Source organism: Chroicocephalus ridibundus, chromosome 1, assembly GCF_963924245.1.
Source record: "Chroicocephalus ridibundus chromosome 1, bChrRid1.1, whole genome shotgun sequence".
NCBI classification, from domain to species: Eukaryota; Metazoa; Chordata; class Aves; order Charadriiformes; family Laridae; genus Chroicocephalus; species Chroicocephalus ridibundus.
Genome location: NC_086284.1, coordinates 72,433,634 through 72,443,348, shown reverse-complemented (window position 1 = coordinate 72,443,348; position 9,715 = coordinate 72,433,634). Strand labels below are relative to the sequence as shown.

The following is a 9,715-nucleotide window of genomic DNA, read 5'->3' as shown; positions in this document are numbered from 1 at the left end:
TGATGTCTGGTCTATGGGGTGTTTGTAAACTTAGTCTCTTGAAATGGTCAGGAAACTGAAAATATTTCAGATTTCTTGCAAAATGGAAGCTTTCTAGACTGTGCTGCTACTCTGGAAACCAGGGGTTCTCATTCTGTGTCTCAACTGTGCTAACTACAAGCACAGAAATTCACTGAGAATCTGTCAAAGGACTGTGCTTGGGCTGAGTATCCTGGAGAGAGTGGAAAGTGGCCAGTACCTAATGGCAAGGAATAACATCTTGTCTGCTTGTGTAAGAAAAAATTAGTGGTATGTGGCAATATCAACCTGCTTGGGGAGTAGCTTGGTATTTCTGGACCCCCATCCATTGTTCTGTGTGCATCACCATGAGAAAATGACATGCTGCTTCCTTTTCAAGATGATCTGAAGTGGCAAGAATTTTCACTCTCCAGCCTTGAAGAGCAGCATCTGAATGCAAATGTGAGTTCTGCTTGCTGCTTTTTTTTTTTTTGTTCTTTGTTGAAGTTAAGTAGGTTCTTACATTATCTTTATTGCTAGGATAGCATCTGTCACTGAATTCCTTTCATCTGGTTCTCAGAAGCGTGTATGCTGTAGAATATACTCTTTGTTGGGCTGTATTGCTGGGAGAGAAAGCAACGTCCAGGAGTGGAACATATGTTTAACGTGGAAGATTTGCAATAGCATTTCATGCTGCCTTTTTCTTTGAGAAGGTTTAGCTATAGTCCTTATGAGCAGTGTCTCATTATCCTGTCTGTGGGGTTCACAGCTGTGTAATTTTCCACAGCCTCCATTGACCAGAGACTTATGAAATGTTGCCATGAAAACTGAGAACAGGATAGATCCATCAGATGAAGTACTATTGTTCTAGTAGATGCTGAAACAGTTGTCTTTGGAAATGCATAATGTTTAGGCTGGAGCTTTTAAAAAATAAATTTGGGAACCTAGAGAGTTTAGATAATCATTATTGTCAAATTTTTACAGAGTGTGTAGACTTGTTGAAAACTACACTCTCTTTCAAAGATTTTTTTTTTCCACTTGTATTTAAAAACAGAACCCTCTTATTTCCATGTAGAATGAGAGAAATAATAAAGAAACTGCAACTTCCTGATTTCATAAGCTGTGAAATAAAAAAATACCAATAATTCTAGGATTTGCAGTACTACAGATGAGTACATTCATTTGCATGGAGTTGTGCTGGTATTTTTTGTTTCTTCTGTCGATGTGCAGTTATGATTTGTCACCACTTCTTTCATAGTTCTTTTCAGATGTTTGCTACAATATTCAAGACAAGCATTTTCACACTAAATGAGACTTAAAGGCTTTTAAGTGAAGACAGATAATTGTGAGTCAGCATTTATCTACTTGATACTTTCTTTTAAACAACCACATTTAGTATGATCATTCAGGCATTTTAGTTTTCTTGTGTGAAAAATAAGTGTGGGAGAACGGTTTCAGTTACCGTGGTTAGCTGTTAGCTAACTACTTGAATGTAGCATGACGTGAAGTGGCTTATCCTTTTATCATTTTTTTTATTTTGAAACTGAATTTTGTTTCTGTTTTCTCCCCTTGGAAACTCCCCTTGGAAACTTTTTTTTGCAAGTCATGTAGGAAAACACTGGTTTTTGTCGTACAATAAAATTCCCATAGAGACAGATGTGCTGCTGATTGCTCTGTATTGAAAAAAAACAAAACAGTTAGTTGGCCACAGGCCTGCTTCTGGAAACTTGTTAGCTCCAGAAGGAAAAGGCAAATGCAGTGTAATCCTTGAAAAAGTATTTGTTCACCACAATGTGGTAGATATATTTCAGTTTATTGTATATCTATGCTGACAGAGAAAATGATCTGAATGTTATGTGGTGTAAGATACACTGAAAGCATTCTCTGCACCATTTTTACTTTTCAAACGTAACTATTTGATACTACTTCTGCTGGCTTGTTCCTGACAATTTATTTGGCACTCTAGATTGCCCCTTCCGTTTCTTGCCTTATGATTAACTTGTCTCGGATTTTCTAATTCCACTGCATCTTTCCTTCCATACTATGAGGCTAGTTTTTTTCTGGGAGACTTTCCTCCTCTTATAATTTTCCTCCTATATCCCACTTTCTTGCCTTTATGTCAGTGCCAAGGTATAGCCTGTTTCATGTTTTAATGTACACATCTATGACTGTATTAATTCATGAATAGAGGCTTGTGTGATGGGGAAGGTCACTTGCTCTGAGCCCAAACCTAGAAAAAGTTGTTACAACCTCGTGGAGTCTGTGCAATGGCCCCACACAGGACAGCCCTGACTGACTTTTTCTTCTTTTTTTCTTTTTAATTTACCTCTGTATTGCATCCTCGCAGGTGGAAAAACACAAAGGTAATTTCATATTTTCCTTTGTTGCCTTCAGCTTCTGCTAGAAGGAGGAGCCTAGTCTGCCTTTTGTTCAGAGGCTATGGTGGTTTAACTACTGTACCTCCTTCCATAGCTGCAGTTAGCTTGCAGATGAAGCAGGCAGAATACAATAAATGTTTATAAAAATCTGGGCTAAGGAGAGACAATTTTTTTTTCTTAGAAATACTTAAGTATATATTACATGTATTTTGAAGCTCTACAATGTAAGTAAAATCAGTGGCTAGCAGCCTTACTCCAGAGTACTCCCAGGTCTCTGGTTTAGTCATAGATGCTACAATGCATGAACACAGGAGCCATAGAGTTTCCTCTTCTCATCCCTACGCTCATTAGTCCCCAGAGTAAAGGCAAAGCACACCAGTTGACTCTTGTTCTCTTTTAAGGTGGGATAATATAAACCAGGACTTGATGCATTTGTTGAGATAAACTGAATATTAGTGAGCTAGAAAGTAGTACAAACCCCTTGTGTCCTCAGCCAACTCTTAAGATTGCTTCCCATGTTGAAATAGATTGGAAAAAGGAGTCTGATATCTGCTGAGCATCAGGTGGCACAGTTAAAAAGTACAGCTCATGTGTGACTTCCTCTGAGAGAGCACTGTGGCGTTACAGCTGCAGCTAGAGCTCTGCTTGGCGATGACGGTGACTATCAGGAGTTGGTATTTCACCCTGAAGAAAGGTAGAAAGCTCACCAAGTCGTGAAGGTGAATATTCTGCTCCAGAAAGGTTGGTTTGGAATTTCTGCTCCAGATCAGGTGACTTAGATATGTAAATTATTTTTCTGGTTCAGTTTTGCCCCCAGCCACTTATTTGATCTTGACCTAATTTTTTTTTGAGCACAGCAGTGACTGTAGTAGAAGGGAAATTTTGAACACTGTGTCATTAGATTTTTTTATTTTATTTTTTTTTTCACTAAGCCGTTTCCCTGATGGACTTTATTTCTGTTGGCAATTATTAAAATCCATGTTCTCTCGTTCCCTTATCTCACCAGCAATATGTATCAGGGGAGCGCTTCCTTTTCCTGCACTGTCCATGGTAACACTCCCCAGTGCTGCCTCATCTCTTCTCCAATCTCAAATGCTGATTTTGATCTTTGGCACTTTCTTGCTTAGTTTATATACTCTGAATACATTAGTAATAAAGGAGGACTAAGGAGAATATCCATCCTTTATTAGAAAGGGGCGGTACCATGGTGGCAAAGGATGAGGAGGAGGCTGAGATACTTAATGCCGCCTTTGCCTCAGTCGTTAGTAGTAGAGTTGGTTGTTCCCTGAGTACCCAGCCCTCTGAGCTAGTAGATAGGGGCAGGGGGCAGAATGAAGACCCTGAAATCCAAAGGGAGATGGTGAGGGACCTGCTCCAGCACCTAGACATACACAAGTCTATGGGGCCAGGTGGGATCCACAGGGGTACTGAGGGAGCTGGCGGACGTGCTCACCAAGCCACTTGTCATCATTTACCAGCAGTCCTGGCAAAATGGGCAGGCCCTAGTTGACTGGCATCTAGCAAATGTGACACCCATCCACAAGAAAGGCTGCAAGGAGGATCCGGGGAACTACAGGCCTGTCAGTCCAATATCGATGCTCGGGAAGGTCATAGAACAGATCATCTGGAGTGCCATTATGGGGCACATGAAGGACAACCAGGCACTCAGGCCCAGTCAGCATGGGTTCATGAAAGGCAGGTCCTGCTTGGCAAATCTTATCTCCTTCTATGACAGTGACCCACTTGGTGGATGAGGGAAAGGCTGTGGGTGTTGTTTATCTAGACTTTAGTAAAGCCTTTGGCATGGTTTCCCACAGCATTCTCCTGGAGAAAGTGGCTGCCCGTGACTTGGAAGAGAGCACTCTTCACTGGGTAAAATACTGGCTGGCTGGATGGGTGGTGAATGGAGTTAAATCCAGTTGCCAGATGGTCACAAGTTGTGTTCCCCAGGGCTCGGTATTGGGGCCAGTTCTCTTTAAAATCTTTATCAATGATCTGGACGAGGGGATCAAGTGCACCCTCAGTAAGTTTGCAGACGACACCAAGTTGGGCAGGAGTATTGATCTGCTTGAGGGTAGGAAGGCTCTACAGAGGGATATGGACAGGCTGGATCAATGGGCTGTGACCAATGGCATGAGGTTCAACAAGGTCAAGTGCCGGGTCCTGCACTTGGGTCACAACAACCCCATGCAGTGCTCCAGGCTTGGGGAATTGTGGCTGGAGAGCTGCCCGGCAGAAAAGGACCTGGGGGTATTGGTTGACTGCTGGCTGAATATGAGCTGGCAGTGTGCTCAGGTGGCCAAGAAGGCCAACAGCTTCCTGGCTTGTATCAGGAATAGCGCGGCCAGCAGGACTAGGGAAGTGATTCTCCCCCCTGTACTCAGCACTGGTGAGGACCCACCTCGAGTACTGTGTCCAGTTTTGGGCCCCTCACTACAGGAAAGACATTAAGGTGCTGGAGTGGGTCCAGAGAAGGGCAATGAAGCTGGTGAGGGGTCTGGAGCACAAGTCTCATGAGGAGCGGCTGAGGGAGCTGGGGTTGTTCAGCCTGGAGAAAAGGAGGCTGAGGGGAGACCTTATCGCTCTCTGCAACTACCTGAAAGGAGGCTGTAGCCAGGTGGGGGTCGGTCTCTTCTCCCAAGTAACATGTGATAGGACAAGATGAAATGGTCTCAAATTGTGCCAGGGGAGGATTAGATTAGATATTAGGAAAAATTTTTATGCCGAAAGGGTTATCAGGCATTGGAACAGGCTGCCCAGGGAGATGGTTGAGGCACCATCCCTGGAGGTATTTAAAAGATGGGTAGACCTAGTGCTTAGCGACATGGTTTAGTGATGTTTTTTTTTCAGTGTTAGGTTGATGGTTGGACTCGATGATCTGAAAGGTCCCTTCCAACCTAGGCCATTCTATGATTCTAATATATACAAATGACCTGAGAGATTGAAAGGGCCACATTCAAGTCCTTAAGAAGATATTTTTTCTCTCTTTGAGCACATTGTTTTGAATACCCACACTGTTTGTTTGTTTTCTATTTTTTCAAATATGGATTACTAATTTTTTCTTCTGTGCTATGGAAGTGGATGACTTGCACAAGCATTTGGATTTGGAAAGAAATTTGAGCTATCTACTCTTCTACCTCTTGCTCCTAGGGAAGCACATTCAGATCGTATCAACTAGGTCTGTGTTTTCTGGGTAAGGTGTGCCACAACCACATGATTTCAACTGAAGCATAGGAGAAGTGGCAGAACAAATGCATCTTTATAGGAGCAAAGAAGGTACAGACAGGTAAAGGAGGTTATGAATTCTCCCACTTCTGAAATGGCAAATAAGCAGGGTGTTTGGGAGTTACAAAAAAGAAGATTCATCTGTCCCTTTAAAACAGAAAAAAAATTGGCAGTTAATTCCCCTACATATTGTCTACAGGAACAAATAGTGAAAAAGCTAAAGAGCTGTCTTGACAGGGACACTCACAGTGGGAAAGAACTTGTGTGCCATATGTCCCCCTACCATCTGTGTACGCTCTCTTCTGGGTCGTGACATCTGGTTCTGCTTGATATCTGGCTCCGATTCCTGTATTTTTAGAGTAAAAGGGGCTTGATTCTCCTTAGAGACTGAAGAGAATAGACCACATGCCGACTTTTGCAAGAAAAGCCAAGTTTTTCATAAAAATATGTCTCCTCAGCCTAGATCTGGATGGCTGGGTGCATGTATGTATTTAAATGAGCCAAAGATGTGCCAGCACCGTCTGCTGTCATTTTCTAAAAACCTCTAACTTTGGCATGTTTGACTTTTGTGGAGGCTTGGGCCATGTAGTTAGTTGGGTACCTAAATTAGGAGGTGAACTGGCTTCTTATTGAGGAAAGGATCACGTCCAAGGGAGCAGACAATTGAGGATGGGAAAAAATCAGGGGTCCCAGGGCGAGGCTTGGTGAGGGAGTAGCAACATCTGCTATAGGAAGTGGCTGTGGGGGATCCCAAATCCCTGCAGCAGGGAGCCGCACCGGCCTTGCGCTGTGCAACGCCTCCACCTAGTGATGCCTGAGGCTGAAGCTCTCCCCACTTAAAAAAAGCAACTCTGTTTACATAAAATCATAACGAAGTTCTGTTGCTAATAATGACAAGCCACAACACCAAAAAAACCCACCAATCCAAACCACCAAGAGGGAGTCAAAAGAAGAAGATATTCTGACGATTGCTGTTCTGAATTATACTGTAATTATTTTTTTTAGTGTTTTCCCCATCCTTTGTAGGCACTAGCAGGGAATTTAGTGGAAAATGATATTTTTGTCCTTTGAGTCTGTACATCTGTTAATTGAGTGCCTCAGAATTAATTGGAAAATGGGGAGGAGTGTCCTCTGTAGAGCTGTGTTTCTTTATTGGCTTCCAGCATATGTCAATTAGATCTGACTGCTTTGTGTTGAGCAACCCTTCCAATTGATTATTCTAAGAAAGAGATTATGAACAGAGAGACCACTTCATCTGGGATCTGCATTCCAGCAGATCCACTGTGCGTGATGGCTGGAGGACCATTACCAACTGTGTGGTCCCCAGGCAACTGGGAGTCCTACAGCTTACTTAACATGGTGATATATGGAGAATTTGTGCCTAATTTAACTACCTAGCCCATTGAGCTGTGAACAAATGGATCCAATGGTCATATGGTGAGAAAATCTTGGAGGCTGGGATGTGAAGTGTTTGTAGGACTCCAGTCTGCAGATGGACAGTAGTCCTGGAGTCCTTGAAGAAGAATTGCCTCAGGGCTGCCATCAGAGAAGAGCAGTGAGGTGTGTCATGAAGACCATCCGAAACTGAACGTCACAACATTCTTAGGAGCAGGAAGCACTGGCAGTTCTCCCTGACTTTGATGATTTGAGAGGCCAATTTCACAGCCAGTGTCTCTGCTACCTGAAATGATCGGTCCCCAATCCTTGCCCTGGGTGGTGTGCCCAGGCACCAAGGGACCTTGCAAACCCTCTTTTCCTTCCTGGTACGTAGCCTTTTTTTTTTTTTTTTCCCCTTATGTTATTTTATTTTTTAATTGATCTACAGCCATATGATTTGTAAGTTGAAGAGAGTTTCCAAAATGGAAGTAACTGGGTGGCTTCAAAGCCTATCTAAAACCTTTGCCAAAATCTCTGTGGAGAAAAATTTTGTATTTTTATTAATGCCAGTCTTAATAATATTATTATTAATATTATATTAATAATATTACTATTAATGTGGTTCATAATGCTGCCATCAATTTGAGGATCTCTCAGTAGTAGTTGGATTTTGTAGCGAGCACTCAGATGGCAATTCTTAAAGTGTTATAGTAGTATATGCATTAAGATACATGAAGGTCATCTGATGACTCAAGGGTCCAAAAGCGACCCCAGGCATGCTTTGCGTGGACCTCAAATGAACGGTGCTGCCAAAGCTGAAAGTTTCTGCTCCAGCTATGGGAAGGCTATGAACAGTCACTGGTATGCTGGGGGAGGCTGGGAGAGGGGCTCAGTGGGTTTGGTGGGGCTTCAGGAATCTGGAATTCAGGCCGTGCACTTGTTTCTCCAGTCTCTCTCTCTCTCTTCCTTGAAACCCACCAAAAGAGGCTGCCTCTTGCTCACCTCATGCTTGGTGGCACACAGATGCTTCTTACAAAAAAACCAACCACCTCAGTCATATGTCTGCACTTGTGACTTACAACAGGTCCTAGCTGGAATTGGGATAGAGCACTTGATAAGGGAGTGATTACATACATTGCTCTTAAGGATGTGAATAATACAGGGTAGTGGCTACCTCCATTTACAGATTAGGGTCCTGGTGGATAGTATGAGGAGGTCTTTCATAGGAAATAAAATGAGAATTCTTGGCCATATCATAATGGGGTTTAAATCAAAGTGCATTTTTTTTTGCAAAAGAAAACATGCTATTTTAAAAATAACTATGACTTCTTCTTTGGCAGCCAAATACCATCTCAGAGGCTAATTGAAAAAAAAAAAAAATCCTTGTAATGCTTTGTAAGTGTTTAGACAAATTGACCTAGACCTGGCAGTATTATAAAGTCTTTGTGGCCTGGCCTGGGGGAGAAGAAGGGAGGAGGTGAGGAAGAATAAAGCCAGCAGCACCCTACATAATTACTGATTAGGATCACATGTCGTATTTTGAGCTACTTTTGGGACATGTGAAGCAGCAAAGTGCCATTTTATCTCTGTATGTGCCTCTCTCTAATCACAAATTTTCTTACTATGGGCATATTTCACTGCTCTTGTCTTTTCTCTTTGAAGATAACTCCAATCAGCCTGATGATCTTCTTTTGATTTCCTGAGCGAGGCCACCTCCTGGATCACCACGTTCCTCTCACAAGACCTGATGTTGTGGAAATTCCCTTGCCTTAGATGCAGAGCAGACTTTTTTTTTTATTCCCCTAAAGGCTCCTGGTTTGTTGTCAGCAAAGCATTTTCAAGCAGCAAGTACAGAGCTTTTAAGGGGAGCTGTGGAAGCAGTTATTTTTGACCTACACTGAAAGCCTGCACCTGTATTTCATAACGGAGAGTAGGATGTACCCACCTACAGGTGATCCTAAATGCCTCAGGGAGGAAAACAAGGCTTTTGACATGCGATGAAGTTTGGTTACAGATGCTGTGACTCCGCCTGTTTCTCCAGCCAGGGGCTTGTAAGGGCTGGAGGGAGCCGTGCTGGCTGCAATAGCTCCAGCTGACCACTTCCTCAAGCCAAGAGTTGTCTCGCAGCCAAAGGACCCGGTTTACTTATGATGGCTGCTGGGAAAAAAGAGGAACAACAAACACTGGATAAGAGCACAAGAAACACTCTGCAGAATCAGGCCAGCAGCTGACTGAGCCAGGCGTTCTGTCTTCAACAGCGGTGAAAGGAGCTGCTGAAAATCTGACTGATGCCTCAACAGCTGCCCTAAGCCTCTGGGATGACTTTCCAATTGCTGAAGCATCTGGGTATGTCGCTGCTACCTTCTCACCTTGCTGCCCAACCTCAGTGTGCTCCAGCTTCTGGCAGGATGCTCTGTCATTGTGGGAAAAGGGTGGCATTTCTGAGGGTTCAGGTGGGTGTCCAAGCTGAAGCCACCCTTGCTCTGGTGCTGCACCTGCATGGACAGCCTCCCAAGGGTGCTGGCTCTAGCTGCACCTCTTGTTGCTGTCAGCTCAAGCCAGCTTGGCTCCCGTGCCATGGCCGTGCCACTTCTGTGCCGTGACCATCCTGTATGCTGCTCATGCAGTGTCTCAGGTCTGACTCTGGGCCTGCTATCCTTAACGCTTCCTCACGCACTCCCTCAAGACCAAGGAATGGAGCCAAGAGCAGGCAGGCCCCTAAAAACCAGCCCTTCCTA

At 43.6% G+C, this 9,715-nt stretch overlaps 1 protein-coding gene across 2 annotated transcripts in view; it reads left to right on the top strand.

The window, feature by feature from the left end:
• The first annotated feature begins 305 nt into the window (after nucleotides 1-305).
• IL1RL1 (interleukin 1 receptor like 1) overlaps nucleotides 306-9,715 on the top strand; it is a 56,605-nt gene continuing 47,195 nt past the window's right edge. For both annotated transcript variants that reach the window (XM_063339199.1, XM_063339195.1), the window contains exons 1-2: nucleotides 306-459; nucleotides 8,640-9,323. The gene's annotated coding sequence lies outside the window, so the exon portion shown is untranslated. The remainder of the gene's footprint in view (nucleotides 460-8,639; nucleotides 9,324-9,715) is intronic.